This window comes from Canis lupus, chromosome 31 (genome assembly GCF_011100685.1).
Source record: "Canis lupus familiaris isolate Mischka breed German Shepherd chromosome 31, alternate assembly UU_Cfam_GSD_1.0, whole genome shotgun sequence".
Lineage (NCBI taxonomy): Eukaryota > Metazoa > Chordata > Mammalia > Carnivora > Canidae > Canis > Canis lupus.
The window spans coordinates 2013875-2026749 of NC_049252.1; positions in this window are offsets into that span (position 1 = coordinate 2013875).

The following is a 12875-nucleotide window of genomic DNA, read 5'->3' on the forward strand; positions in this document are numbered from 1 at the left end:
GATCTTCATTATTTCCATTCATTCTTCTGCTAACTTTGGACTTAATTTGTTCTTTTCCTAGTCCTTTGAGTTGTAAAGTTAGGTTGTTTAATTGATATCCTTCTGATTTCTTAATATATGTATTTATTGCTATAAACTTTCCTCTCAGAACTGCTTTTGCAGCACTCCATAAAACTTGACATTTTTTCCCATTTGTTTTGAGATAATTTAGTTTCCTTTTGGTTTCTTTGATCTAATGGTTGTTCAAGAATGTGTTTACTCTCTATCTATTTGTAGATTTTCCAGCTTTCCTCTTGTAGTTTTATACTATTGTGGCCAGAAAAGATAGTTGGTATGATTTCAATCCTCTTATCATGTAATTTGTCATGGAAAATGTTCCATGTGCACTTAAGAAGAATGTGTCTTCTGTTGCTGTAGGATGGAATTTTCTATATGTCTGTTAAATCTATTTGGTTTAATGTATGCTTCAAATCTAATATTTCCTTTTATTTTATCTGAATGATTTATCCATTGCTGACAGTGGGGGTATTGAAGTCCCCTACTATTATCATTATTTATTTTTTCTTTTAGATCTGGTTATTTAGATGTTCCAATGTTGGGTGTGTATATGCTTATGATGGTTATACCTTGATTTATTGCCCTCTTTATAAATACATAATGATTTTTTTTGTCTCTTGTTACTATTTTTGGCTTGAAGTCTATTTTGCTGATAGAATTACACTCACAAATCTTTTTCCATTCCTTCACTTCGAGTCTATGTATGACTTCAAAATTGAAATTAGTCTCCTATAGGCAGCATAGTCTTACTTTTTGTTCATTATTATTAATTTTGAGTCTTTTGAAATTCATGCAGCCACTCTACGACTTATGGTTGGTAAACTCAATGCATTTGTAATTAAAATGATTATTGTTACGTAAAGCCTTACTGCCATTTTACTATTGTCTTCTGGTTCTTTTTTATCTCCATTGTTTCTTTTTCCCTCTGTTTCTGTTTACCATTGTAAATTAGTGATAGTCCTTGGTAGTATGCTCAGTCTCCTATTTTTTAAAATGTAACTCCAAATCTATAATAGATTTCTAAAACATGAGGCTTATATAAAACATAGATAAAACCATTCTTTTTATGATGACAGCAACTTATCTTTACTTGACTATAAAGCTTCATCTTTTAATTTTTCTCCTTTAATACTTTTATAATTTCACAACTTCTTTTTATGCTGTGTATTTGTTAACAAATTATAGTACCTACATTTATTTTTAATACTCTATTCCTTTAAACTTTATACTATAGTTAAGTGGTTAACACTACTCTAACATAGATTTTTCACCTGTGCTGGAGTGTTGTGTACATTAATTTGATTTTGTGTCATTGATTAATGTCTTTTTATTTCAGCCTGAAGAACTCCTTTCATCATTTTTTTGAAAGCAGTTGTAGTCATAGTAAACTCCTGTGGCTTTTGTTTATTTTTGAGAAAGCCTTTCTCTTTTATATAGCAAGGTCATCCTTCCCATATGAAGTATTCTTGGCTGGCAGTTTTTATCGTTTAACCCTCTGAATATGTCAGTTCACTCTTTGACCTATAGACTTCTTATCCTAATGGGTTCCATTGTAGGTTTTTTGCTTTTTTGCTTTTAACTTTCTTTTCACGAATTTTTATTTTTTAAAAGTTTTAAAAAGACTGTATTTCTTTATTCATGAGAGACATACAGAGAAAGAAAGGCAGAGACATAGGCAGAGGGAGAAGCAGGCCCCATGAAGGAAGTCCGATGTGGGACTTGATCCCGGGAGTCCGGGATCACGCCCTGAGTCAAAGGCAGGCACTCAACCACTGAGCCACCCAGGCATCCCTTTATCATTAATTTTTGATAGTTTCATTATAATGTGCCTTGGAGAAAGTCTTTTTGCATTGAGATAATAGGATCTTTTTTTTTTTTTTAAGATTTTATTTACTCATTAGAATACACAGAAGGGAGAGAGAGAGAGAGAGAGAGAGAGAGAGAGAGAGAGAGAGAGAGAGAGGCAGAGACACAGGCAGAGGGAGAAGCAGGCTCCATGCACCGGGAGCCTGATGTGGGATTTGATCCCGGGCCTCCAGGATCGCGCCCTGGGCTGAAGGCGGCGCTAAACCGCGGAGCCACCCCGGGGGCCGAAGGATCTTCTTTTTAGATTCATGGACTTGTATATACAATTCCTTCCCTAGGTTGGAAAGTTCTGGGTTATAATATAAGTAAACTCTTTCTTCTCCTTTCCTCTGGTACACTAATTATTCTTATATTTTCATTTCTGATGGGTCTGATGGATCTTGTAGGGTTTATTCACTTTTAAAATAACTTAGTTCTCTCTCTTCAAATTGAATTCAATCTCCATTCCTATCCTCCAAGTCACTTACTCTTTCTTCCATCTGCTGTGCCCTGTTACTGATCCTTTCTATGATATTTTTCATCACATTCTTTAGCTCGGGAATTTCTGTTTGGTTTAGTTTTCTAATTTCAGTCTGATTGATAAAGAATTCCATTTCACATTGGAAGTAGTAGACACCTTCCTTAAAGTTTTATTTTTAATTTGGATCTTATAGTTGAAAGTATTAGAAAAAATTTCTTTTGTAGTTCAGAAGATGGCACTAGAGATCAAGTTTGTGCTTTCTCCTGCCAGAGGTGGCTCATAACAAATGCCAGCAGCAGGAGGGTGTGGGGGAGAGGGAGCTGTGAGCCATGTGTGGACCTCATGCTGAAGTTCTAAAGCAGACAGCACATTCTTCAAACCTTTTATATATATAGGTGAATCACTCCAGGATCACAACCTGACCTGAGGGCAGTCGCTCAACCACTGAGCCACCCTGGTGTCCCACCTTTTTTCTTTTTTTTTTTTTTTTTTTTTTTTTTTTTTTTTTTTTTTGTTTTTTTTTTTAAAAGATTTTATTTTTTAATTCTTATTTATTTATGATAGTCACAGAGAGAGAGAGAGAGAGAGAGAGGCAGAGACATAGGCAGAGGGAGAAGCAGGCTCCATGCACCGGGAGCCCGACGTGGGATTCGATCCCGGGTCTCCAGGATCGCGCCCTAGGCCAAAGGCAGGCGCCAAACCGCTGCGCCACCCAGGGATCCCCCACCTTTTTTCATATTCTTCTCTGCCTCTTTCCCTTTCCTTTTCCTTCTTCTAGACATAGATTCCTGCTCCTGATGTCCCGGTGCTGCTGGGGAAAAAACAATCCCTTCAGCCACAACCTGCACAACTGGAACAACTAGGAAGTCACTTTTGCTTTCCACATTTTTGAGGACATTGCCATTGTCTCTGCCAAAAACCCTGTGCCTTGCTGTGTTGCCCCGAGAAGGGGCCACCTTGGTGAGTTCTTCCCTATTTTCTGACTCCAAATTTATCTCTATCCTATTCTGATGGCATGCTGGATTCTCCTATTGTGGAGGTCCAGCCTGGCTGACTTCTCTGTTGTCTGTGGATAACCACCCAGATTAGGACTCTTCAGATTTCCTTTTCCTTGTTGCTGTGAGTGGGGTAAATCCCTTGGATTGGCAGTCCTCACTGAGGTACTATCTGCATACTTTCAGATGCACAGGAAGGTAGAAAACTCCCAGGTTGCCCTGCCATATTGTGAAGAGATACTTTTGTTAGGTTGTTAAACAATCAGTTGGACACTTATAAAGAGGAGAGAAAAAAGGGATGGCTCATGCCGCCATTATACTAATATCTCTCTTCAATAATATACACATTTCAAATTGTCATAGATACTTGCAAGTTGAATTCTCCAAAGTCTGAAATCAATCAAAAATAGTATATATCTCTTTTATTATCACTTACTAATGATAGGTAGTATTAAATAGCACTGATTTAACAAAAAACATTTTTCTATGTGCCTATTACCTATTTGTACTGTTCCTTCTTTGATTTGCCTGTGTTTTCTCTTGAATTATATTTTCAAAGGATTAATCCTACATCACAAATATTTTCTCCCATTTTATCAATTTTAACTTTATTTAATGTACTCACCTTTTTTAAAAAAAATATTTTATTTATTTAATCATGAGAGATGAAGAGAGAGGCAGAGACAGAGGGAGAAGAAGGCTCCCTGCGGGGGAGCCTGATGCAGGACTCGATCCCAGGACCCCAGAATCATGATCTGAGCCAAAGGCAGACGCTCAACCACTGAGCCACCCAGGTGCCCCCATGTACTCATCTTTTTATAAAAATTTTCTATAAGGCTTTTCTGAGCTTTGTATTTTGTTCAGGAAGTCCTTTTCTACTTGAAAAAAAAAATCTAAAATTTTCTTACCCTCTAGTACACATATAAATACATATATTTAGCTCTTCACTGCTTCTTATATTCTAATTTTAATTCTGAATATGTACTGTGTCAAAGTCTTATGGTTTCAATCCAATCGGCAAGTACATACTGTCTTTGCTATTCTCATTGGCCTTCAATTTCTTTAGCTGAAGAAGTGCTTCGTACTTTATAAATGTCCCTTGCACTTCTGATATCTTCACCATCTAGAAATAAGGAATATGTTGTGCTAAGAGAAATGATATGAGTAACCGTCATAGTAGAAAATCTTAGTAGCCGAGGAAGAACAACAACAACAAAAAACAAACCAAAACAAAAACCCCACACAGTTAACATAGCAGTGATTATTCAAATGAAAAAACAACAACAACAACAAAACCAAAACAACGTGAATATATGAATTTATCATCTTAGAATTTGCCACCTCTGTAGCTCAATGTGGCCCAAGGGAGCTGCCTCACTTTAGTCCATTGGCCAAATACCACCTCAATTTTCGTTTCTAATACTTTCAATTAAAAAAAAAAAAAAAAAACAAACAGATGTACCTAAAGTATTACAATATCAACAACAACAATAATAAAGTAAATCTGTATTTACCACTGGCTGGGAGGCCCTAAAGGGGAGGAACTGGCTCAGAAGTGGGGTCTTTGTCCCCTAAGGAGTAATAGCAGCCCTACTAGAGACCACTCTGTAGGAGATACTGATTAGGGGAGAAATTGCATATGGACTGAGCATCCTCTGCAGGATTCCTCAAAATGTAGTTAGAAATTTACACACAGACACAAAATGACTAGTCCTGAAAAGAAGATTGAACTTAAGGGCAAGGAAAAGTTTAGGAACTGGGTGCATCCATAAAGTTCTCGTTGGACTAAGTGAAAAACTATATAATTTAAAACTTCTTTACCTCATTTGTAGTAATACTTATTTGGCACACTAGTACATTTAGCATATTAATGCCATATATGAAAATAAGGGACAATCAAGAAAAGAAAAGAAAGCCTGCCCCATCTCAAGTCCCAAGTAATGCTTTTTGGGTACATATCTGATTCAGGAATGAGCATCTAGTCTCTGAACATGGAGGGGTGGGTTTCTAAATTATACTTAGTATCAAAATATATTTATAATTAATTTGTAATATATTTCAAATTTTTAAAAATATAATTATGATCAATTAGGTATGTATGATATTCTATGAGCCTAGCACTGTTCTGGGGACTGTTGATAGGAAGTTTCTGACATCTTGGACCTTACAATTGAAAGGAGGAGAATACATTTAAAAAAGTGATATACCAACCTGCACTCAGTAATTTCAGAAAGTGATAACTAAGGAAAATAAATAATACAAACTGAGAGAAGGAAACAGACAATGGAATAGGTTTACTTTAGGTTACAGGATAAGAAAAAGGTCTTTCTGAGAGAGTGGCATTTGATGAGACAAGGAATAAAAGGACTACTATAGGAAAACCAAAGGAGGATGTTTCAAGCAGAGGGAACAAATACTGCATTAAGCATAACTGCATTAAGCCAAAATGGATTTTGCATGTTCAACAAAGAGAAAGGAACTATGTGGGGCTTTAAGGAAATGGAAAATAGAGAGTAGTTTGGTAGTTGATTGATGATATAGAGTACTTGTTATCAAACTTAAGCAAACATGGAACAAGATTTATAAAAACAATAAAATAGACTGCTGGGTCCAGTTTGAGGTCTTCTAACTTCTAATTCTGTAGGTCTGGGATGAGGCCCAAATTTTGCATTTCTAATGAGATCCCCAGGTGATGGCTGATGCTTTTGATCAAGACCTACCTGGTGAGCCAAGGTATCCTAGGTCTTTGAACACAGGACAAGAGATTTTGATTTACTGTTTCTATATGTAGTAGAAAATGATTTTAAGCAGTAGACTCTGAATAGAGAATGGATTGAAGGAAGGGAATAGAGAATGAAAGTAAAATATATGCTCAACCTATTGTATCTTTGGATCTCAAGTGTGTCTCCTATAAAAGACATACAGTTAGATGTAGTTTGTTTTGTTTTTGTTTGTTTTTAAACCAGTCTGACCACTTCAGGCTTTTCATTGTTTCATCAATTCACATTTAATGGTATTATTGATATGGTTGAATTTATGTCTACCATCATGCTTTTTTCTCCTACATGTCTCATTACTAATTTATTAGTCTATTTGTCCTTTACTAAATTCTTAACTATGAAGTAGGTATTTTCTAGCATTACATTTTAATTCCTTTAATAATATTTACCTGTGCTTTTGGAGTTATTTTCTTAGGAGCTGCCTTAGATCTTAGAAAGCATGGTACACTAAATTGAGACTGCTATATAGAAAATGCTCCAAAATATAAGTAGTTTAACACAATGAAAGCTTTTTCCTCCCTCCTCATGTAACGTATTATGGATATTAGCCTGGCAACTTTTAATGCAATGATTCAGGGATGTAGATTTCTTCCATCTCTTGGCTACTCTATCACTGTGACTTCATAATCTTTTGAGTTTAGCCAATAAATAGGAAACAATTGTTAAAGAAAGTGCACTTGCTTCTCAGTCTCCTGAGCTCAGAAGTAATGTTGTTCATTTTGACATATAATTTATTGGCAAGATATGATCACATCCCTTCCCAAGTTGCCATTGCAAGGAGTTTTCAAATGTACTGCCTAACTGAGCAGCCAAGGAAGCAATGATGCATGATAGAAGGGGAGACTAAGTCTTTGGTGGACTGCATATTGTTCCTGCTACGTGAGGAGACATGCTAGGAAACTACTTCAATGATCTAGGATAGAGATTTTAATGACTTAGATTGTAATAGGAGAGGTAGAGAAAATGGTAGGTTCAGAATATGTTATGGAGATAGAATCAATAGACTTACTGTAGGGATATGAGATACACTGTAGATGGTAATATTATTTACTGATATAAAAAAGGAGGGTTTGAAGAACAAAGAACAAATTAGTTTTTGACACATTAATTCTGAAGTGCTAATTAGGTGCCCAATGAAAATATAAAGCAGGTGTTTGGTTATATGTATCTAGAATTCAGTAAAGAGCTGATGACTGGATATATATACTTGGAAGTCATTGGCCTAGAAATAATATTTAAAGCTATAAACATGATTTTCTAGGAAACATGCACACATAAGAGCAGTCAGCTCAAGCTCTAAGCCCCGTGGTTCAGCAAGATTTTAGAGGACAGAGAAGGTTGAGGTGGCAAAAAAAACACTAAGCAGCTGACAGTATTTTAAACGGAACACGTTAGATATGTGTGGTCTTGGAACCCAAGGGAAGATAACCACTCTTTATCTCTTGTAATGCTAACTGTGCCAATTATTTCTGACTTTCAAGTAAGATAAACAAATGTTACTGAGGTCATTTGTGACCTGAAAGGAACAGTGTCAAGTCCTATCCCAGTCCAGATATCATAATTGCTTTAATGCAGAGGAAGTGATACTATATGTCTTCCAAAGAGAAATGTGGTTTCTCCACAGTTCTCTTTCTCTCCATTAGAGAGTGAGGAATCGTGCTGTAAAGAATCCTGTAATATTCCACATGCAAAGATTACATGGAGAAGGCCATGTGGAAGAAACAAGGCTTCCAGATGATAGTCATTATCAGTTGCCTGGTATGTAAGTGTAGTAAGTCCTCAGATGATTCCAGACCCCAGGCTCAGTATTTTCAAGCTGAGGGCAATACATTATAGAAAAATGACAGACCATCTCTGCAGTATTCTCTCCAAATTCATGACCTTCAAAATCTGTGACCATAATAAATAGTTGTTTTACTCCATTAATAATGTTTTACCGGTACTATGTTTTGTGATCATAGTAAGTAGGATATAGAACTGAATTCAAGGAGTAACTAAGGGATAAATGTGGTTGGGGAGAGGTGACAAAAAGGATGTTGCTACAGGATGCATGGGGGTAAAGTGTAAATGAAATGGATTAGATAAGGCCTTTGACTTTTACTCTAAGAGCTTCTGGAAGGTTCTGAATAGAGGGATAACATAATCTATGTCAAAATATGTATTTGCTTCATATGATAGCAAATTTTTGGCATTCCTTGTATTCTTTGTTATAAACAAACACAGTCCTATGGTAGTAACTTTTTGTTTAGTAGTAATCTTCTACCTCAATTTTCCTGGAAGTGTAACTTCAGATGGTAGCAAAGAAGCCATATCATACAGTAGACAATTTTATATTATTTTTGTTTTTCAGTTTTCTTATTTGAAGGAAGTTACTCACAAAAAAACTATTAAAGGATACATTCGCCTAGATGACATTTCTAATATTTATCTCTGTTTCTAATCATGCCAAAGAATGATATATTTTGAGCAGAGAATACTTTGACTATACTGCAGATTATTATCTAAATTAAATACTGAAGGGGAAAATATTTTGGAATTTCATAGGGCTGTTTTACTCCAGCTCTGTGTGCCTCCTTGAACAATGCCCAAGCAATTGGTTAAAAACTGAAAATATCAGGAGCATACTACTCTGCAATATGTTTTTTCAGAAATGCTTCTAGTTGGCAATAGTTTGCTTGCAAGATGATATATATTTTTCTCATATGAGAAACAGTACACTACCATATTTATAGTCTTACTAAATTTTTTCAGCAATTGCATTTTTTTCAGGGATGAGGAAAATCTGAAGTTTGCCATAACTACAAATATTGAGCATAATATATTCTAAATTACTAGTGTTTCATTTTTCTTATGAAACTTATAAAAGATGGGAATCCCACTATAATTAAATAATGAGCAATTCTTATTAAACACATACTTTTCATAAGGTATAAAATATTTAATGAAGAGGAAAGATCTCAATGCAAAGTAGTCCATCTCTGATATCTAAAGGATTTACAAGACATTAAATCGAATGCTTAAATTAACTGTACCATATCATGAAGAAGTTAAAGGAAAAAAAAAAAGCCATCCTAAAAAACTATAAAATAAGCACATTTTAAAGCACATAGTAGTGTATTTGATTTGTTTAAACAATCATATATATTTTTAATGGCATAATTATTTTCAACACCACAAATTATTCTGATGCTTCAGTACTTAGTAAGGTTGATGATGTTGTTCCAAGCATACATTTACTGTGAATGAATTAAAATTATTTTTACAATGCACTTCCATTACACAATTATATCAAAAGAGAGTCATTAATAGATAAAATATATTTTTCATGGACTCAACACAGTTCATAAAAATGAAGTCAAGGGATGCCTGGGTAGCTCAGTGGTTAAGCCTGAGCCTTTGGCCCAGGGCATGATCCTGGAGTCCCGGGATCAAGTCCCACATTGGGCTCCCTGCATGGAGCCTGCTTCTCCCTCTACCTATGTCTCTGACTCTCTCTCTCTCTGTCTCTTGTGAATAAATAAATAAAATCTTTAAAAACCCCAAAAAACTGTGTTCTGATATTTTTTGCTAACATTTATTATTTGAATTTACCATTGGGCAAGCGGGTCTAAGGTAATTACATTTTCTATATGTAAGGACCATAGGCTGTAATGAAATAATCCTGTGCAGCCAAAGCCATCTCTTACTGTGAGCAAAGTTAATTTCAGGAATGACCTTAAAGATCTAGGCAAAATTATTTTATTATAAAATACTGATTTATTTTTTAAAGAAGGTACTAGATTAGCTGAGACAGATCTGAACCAAAGATATGACTAAGAATTTTCCTAAGAGTTAAAGAATTAAGTCATAATAGAATTCACGTGAGACTCTCAGCTTATGAAAGAACTAAACATGAAGTCATTAAAGAATAACTTCTGTTATACCGTGGTCATTGACCTGGTTTTATGAATACAATTGCCTTCTTCCCCTCTAAGGAGGTTTTAGGGCACAAGGTTACATTTTATTTTATTTTATTTTATTTTATTTTATTTTATTTTATTTTATTTTATCTTATCTTATTTTTAATTAATTAATTAATTTATTTATTTATTTATTTTTATGATAGTCACACAGAGAGGGAGAGAGAGAGAGGCAGAGACACAGGCAGAGAGAGAAGCAGGCTCCATGCACCGGGAGCCCGACGTGGGATTCGATCCCGGGTCTCCAGGATCGCGCCCTGGGCCAAAGGCAGGCGCCAAACTGCTGCGCCACCCAGGGATCCCCACAAAGTTACAATTTTAAAATATGTATGATATCTATAAACTTATGTAGAAAATGTGTATTGTGTGTGTATGGTCACATTTCAATACTGTCATGCTACAAGAGAGAAACAGTACAGATACTGCACAATTGTGACTGGAATGTTATCTGATGATGTAAGCAGAAGGGAGAAAGTATAGTGCTACAATGAGACAGATGAAAAAAAATCTGCACCAGAAATAAGGAAGATACTCTTTGAAGAGAAGCAAAACAGTAAGAGGCAAAATAACAACTTAGTCACTGCGCTTAGTGAACTGATTTTTTTTTTCTCTACAGCTGCATTTCCAGCATAAGCATTTTACCTAAATGATTGATTTTACTCTTCTGTCTTCATTCCTGAAAAGTCTTAAGCCATAATAATAGTCTTAGGAAAATCTGAGCTTAATTTGATCAGATTTAAATGAAACTTCCATCCACTACCTCATACTCTGAACCTACTTTATTGTAGTTTATACCTCCTTATTATTATAGTTCTCTATATTCAGATTTTCAGGACTTAGGGAGATTGCTGAGATTAGAGTCTTTTACCCTAGATAAATGTATATTGGAAAATAAGCATCAGGAAATATTAAGAGAAATAGGAAAAAAGACAAAGGAGGATGGAGGTGAGGAGGAGAGAAAGATTGCTATGGCTCTGAGTTGAAAGTACTAGTCATTAAAGAGTAAATGATTGGGGAGGGAAAGAAGAGGGAGGTCTTAGGTATAGATTTACTATTAGGTATAGATTTACTATTACTACTAATTAGAGCAGAAAGAAAGAGGGAAAATGAGAAATATGAGAGACAAGAGGAATAATAATGGAGTAGAGTATTCTCTACCATAATGATTGGTTTAGGGGAAGGGTTGGAAAGGCCAGAGGAGGATTTAGTTGAGGAAGAGTGAAGAGAATGGAGAAAACATCATTAAGAAAGCTATTTTTTATAACTTTCTTGATAATGTCTTTGTTCAAAGTATATTTGGAATGAAAGATGGTGTATCCTTAATAACGAAGGTTTAGGTCTCTTATGGATAAGTTTCTTAAGAACAAACCTTTCAGTGAAATGCATTTATATTCACCTCATGCAGATTGGGTGAAATGAGATATTTGTTTTGGTAACCTAGATTACGTAGTGGCAGCAGATTGATGGTGGTCAGTAAATACAGCAAGAAATATAAATCAATGAATTCTTTAGTAAGAAAGGGTGCAATCATTAATACCTACATTTGGTTTATTAAAAGTACATCCAGTCATTTTCATATTGTCTCTTTTGTATTGTATATATTCTTGTTTATGTGAAGTCATACCTATATAATTCATGTGAAAAAGCAATGTGAAAGTCAACTGTGGTCACCACACGGAAAATTCAAATGCTAAAGGAATAATTGTGGTGATTTCATTTAACGAACTTAATTTGGGTCATGTTTAACAGTAGAAAATAACATTCTGCTTTAAAATCCAGAGATATTAGTCAAAATTGCATTAGCAAAAATACATACATACTTTGTATGTATGGTTGAATAAACAACTAAAATCACCAAAAGATGTTGCACCAGGTCAGCAGCAGTCCTTTGACAGATATCAGAGGTCAGCAGATATTAATAAGATCACCTTAGTCAGAAAGAAGAAAAGGAAATGTCTAGGAATGAAATGCAGCCATTAACATGCAGGTTTAAGCCATGAAAAGCAGCATGGTGGCACAAGTAAGAACATAGAAAGCATAGTTTGGTGTATATATACATGATGAAAGAGAAATCACTACTTGAATCTAAGAATCAAAGGAGAGATTTGTTAAGTCCTATTTTCTCCCAATACAGAAATGTTGTACATAAATATCTAGTATAGTGCAGTTCCATTATTAGAAAACTTTTCTAATGTTAAGCTAAAAGCATTGCCTTCATAAGTATTCACTTTAGTTATTCCTTCTAATGGTTCATATAATAAAATTGCTTTCTTGTTCAAATAGCAGAAATTTCTAATTTTGATGATAGCAGTCAAGTTTCTCTTATTCATCTATTTCTCCTAGTCATGCAAATATTGTGTTGTTTTCTACCCTTCACCATAGGATTTGGCAAACTTTAGCTTGAAATTTTTTCTCAAGATAAAATTCCTTCTAAGCAACACTTGTATGTACTGTGCAAACAAACAAACAACAACAACAACAACAAAAAAAAAACAAGACACGAAGCTTTAAAATTTCACTTCCTGAAAAGGTTTGGCATCTCTTTTTAATAGATGCTGAATGTTAGGGCACATAGTCAACTGGTAGAGCAGCTTTTTGGCCAAGAGTTTGGCAAATCTGAATAAAAAAGCATCATTGTTTTCAGCTTTTTACTGAGGGCTTTTGATAGCTTCAAACTGGATTTACAGAATATCAAATTTGAGTATAAGTAGAAAATGTAAATAATATTTTCTGCTCTATTTGTTGATTTATATACCTG